Raw genomic sequence first — 3,943 nt, 5'->3', positions numbered from 1 at the left:
CCCGGGATCGAGTCCCACATCGGGCTCCCTGCTCGGCAGGGAGTCTGCTTCTCCCTCTCCCACTCCCTCCCCCTGCTTGTGTTCCCTCTCTCACTGTGTCTTTCTCTGTCAAATAAATAAATAAAACCTTTAAAAAAAAAAAAAAATAACTGTTGTTTGGCTATTTCTGGTATTTAATTCTTATCTTCTACTGTATGAAATGAGAATCTAACTTCTTAGGCACCTCCTTTCCTCCCAAATGCAGATAATAAAATTTATTAATGTATTCAGTTTTGAAAGGTGTATCTTAGAAAAAGATGATAAACTATTCGTTTCAAATGCAAAACTGTAATTACTACTACTAACATTTCTGTAATTACTGATCACAGTTTATTTGTAGTAATTACTTCCTATCACCGTGGGGCAGGGAGGGAGGACAACAGGGATGGACATTAAAGCAAAACATTATTAAGTATTAACTAAAGGTTTAGAGTTTTTCACACCTGAGATGACCAAGAGCTATGACCAGAGAGTAAGAAAGGGAATGTAACTACTTCAAAATACTGCTGAAAAACAATAAAAATAGGTAGGCTCCCTATTCACCTCTGGTAGTTTCAAGTACAATAACCACAGAGACTCTAAAACTTAACTATCTACTTCAATACTTCAGTATTAAATTACCTGAAATCCATTGGAATGTATATGCTACACTGTTGTACAACTTTTTCTCAAGCTGTTCATTTAAATAAACAAAAAGGTGCACTTACTTAGACAACGTTAAGTGATTTCAAATCTTCTGATCAAATCATAACTTAAACCATGATATCTAACAGTCCACTTACCATGAAAATCTGCACCCAACTTCTTAGAAGCCATTTAGAACCTGAAAAACAAAGAAATATTTTTAAGTACATGATGCTCCGAGGGGATATAAACAAATCATTATGAGAAAATTGAGACTACAAAAAAGAAACCAGTCCTCAAACTTCTCAGTCCCAAAATCTTAAAAAAGAAAGGAGAAAGGAGGACATATTAGTTATCTAGAGAAAAGTTAAACATTTCTAAAATCTGCATGTTCTAAAAATGTGCATGTGGAGCTGCCTGGGTGGCTCACTGGGTTGAGCGTCTGCCTTCCGCTCAGGTCATGATCCAAGTCCTGGGACTGAGTCCTATATTGGGCTCCTTGCTCAGCAGGGAGCCTACTTCTCCCTCTGTCTGCCACTCCCCCTGCTTGCTCAGTCTCTCTCTCCCTCTCTCTCTGACAAATAAATCAATCTTTTTTAAAAATATAAAAAATAGGGCGCCTGGGTGGCTCAGTTGGTTAAGTGACTGCCTTCGGCTCAGGTCATGATCCTGGAGTCCCTGGATCCAGTCCCGCTTTGGGCTCCCTGCTCAGCGGGGAGTCTGCTTCTCCCTCTGACCCTCCCCCCCTCATATGCCCTCTCTCTCTCTTTCTCAAATAAAATCTTTAAAAAATAAAATAAAAATATATAAAATATATAAAAATTAAAAAATTAAAATGTGTATATATATATATATAAATATGAGAAGAACATACTAGCCATTTACCAATTTATATGTGAACTATCAAAAGGAAAAAAGTACAAAACACCTTCTTGACACAAACTATAAATCTGTCAATAACAGATTAAGAAAAATCTCTCTTTATTCAGTTATACAAATATAGAACCTTTTGCTGGCAACTAACTCTAATAGTAAGTTAAGTGGGGAATGAATGACATATAATCTGTACTGCTTAATTAGTATAAAAATCTTTTAAGTAAAGGAAGGGGCAGGCGCCTGGGTGGCTCAGTCGGTTGAGTGTCTGCCTTCAGCTAAGGTCATGATCCCAGGGTCCTGGAATGGAGCCCAGCGTCAGGCTCCCTGCTCTGCGGGGAGTCTGCTTCTCCCTCTGCCTCCCCCCACTTGTGCTCATGCTCTCACTCTCTCTCTCTCAAATAAACAAAATCTTAAAAAAAAATTTTTTTTAAGTGAAGAAAAAAAACATAAAACCACACACCTTTGCATTTTCAGCCCCTATAAAAGTCTGAAGTCCTGTCTTAAACCAAAAACTGAGCTCTTCAACCTAAAAGTCAGTCTATTGCCCTTGATATGGTGTTTATACCTCTAACTTAAAAATGTAAGCAAGGAAAAAAAATGTAAGCAGGAAAAAAATTAAGGTTAGCTATATGAATTTATGGTCTGTTGTCTATTAGCCTGCATTACAATACACTGGAAGGCATCATACTGAATACAATCTATTTTCCACCAAACGTTAAAAAAAAAAAAAAAGGAAAAGTATATTGCACCTGTCTTGTGAAAATTATTCAGTAGAATTAAAATCTGCACAGGCTTTTTCTTAAATTAACAAGCTGATTTTTTTTTTTAAGTTTTATTTATTTATGTAATCTCTACACTCATGGGGCTTGAACTTACGACCCTGAGATAGAGTCTCATACTCTTCTGACTGAACCAGCCAGGCACCCCTATACACTTTTATTTTATTTATTTTTTTATTTTTTAAAGATTTTATTTATTTATTTGACAGAGAGAGACACAGCGAGAGAGGGAACACAAGCAGGAGGAGTGGGAGAGGGAGAAGCAGGCTTCCTGCTTCCCTAACCCTATACACTTTAAATGGATGAACTGACAGGGGCACCTGGGTGGCTCAGTTAGTTGAGCATCTGACTCTTGATATCGGATCAGGTCATGATCTCAGGGTCCTGAAATTGAGCCCTGCACTGAGCCCCGCATCGGGCTCCACACTAAGCACAGAGTCTGCCTGTCCTCCTCCCTCTGCTCCTCCCCCTCTGTCACTCTCTCTAAAATAAATAAATAAATAAAATCTTTAAATAAATGGATGAATTGTACATGGTGTATAATACAACACCACCACAACATGGACAAATTTCAAATTCATCATGGTAAGTGAAAGAAGCCAGGCTCTAAAGGTTACATATTATATGATTCTATTTAAACTATAGTAATAAAAAAACAGGGGCACCTGGGTGGCTCAGTCATTAAGCGTCTGCCTTCAGCTCAGGTCAGGATCCCAGGGTCCTGGGATCGAGCCCCGCATCGGGCTCCCTGCTCAGCAGGAAGCCTGCTTCTCCCTCTCCCACTCCCCCTCTGCTTGTGTTCCTGCTCTCTGCTGTCTCTCTCTGTCAAATAAATAAAATCTTAAAAAAAAAAAGAAAATACACAAAACTATAGGAATAGAAAAGTAATGTTAGCTACCATGTACTATAAAGGATAGAAAGTATTATGTAAGGGGCACATGACTTGCTCAGTCCACAGAGCAAGCGACTCTTGATCTCAGGGTTGTAGATCTGAGCCCCACGGTGGGTGTAGAGATTTAAAAACAAAATCTTTTAAAAAATGAATAAATTTTTTTTAAAAAGTGGCTGCCTCTAGGTGGTAGAACTGGGAATAATTCATAACATTCCTCTACAGTTTCTGAACATCCTATGGCAAACAGGTATTTATTTTACAATTTCTTTAAAGCTTTACTTTAAAAGTTTCAGTTTTCCAGCATGATGTGGGGACTAAATATTGTGGTTGATATTCTAATTAATTCTAATGGAGAGTTAAAATTATAAAGTATATGGATTATCAATTTTCAAAGAAACAACAAACCATGCTGAAAATGATTAAAACTTTTTATATGTGCAGAAGATATTTCATTGGCGCACACACTACAGGGTCATCAAAATGTACATAAACCACAATACAGTGAGACTCCTAAAACGAAGAAACAAGATTCTTGGCAGTCTCAACCTTCACACATAGGCATAGAGTAGAAATGTACTTAAGTCTCTGCTGAGAAAAAAGCAGTATTTAAGCACACAGCAAAGACAGCTGCAACAAGTGCAGAAAATGAGCATTTTTATCTATGTGTCCCTGATATTGTAGGATATCAGCTGTTTGAAAAAGCGGCTGTTTTTGAGAGGTAAATGGTTTGGGA

The sequence above is a fragment of the Leptonychotes weddellii genome, chromosome 14, assembly GCF_054177405.1.
Source record: "Leptonychotes weddellii isolate Sample4059 chromosome 14, ASM5417740v2, whole genome shotgun sequence".
Taxonomy (NCBI): domain Eukaryota; kingdom Metazoa; phylum Chordata; class Mammalia; order Carnivora; family Phocidae; genus Leptonychotes; species Leptonychotes weddellii.
Note: the sequence above shows the minus strand (reverse complement) of the source record.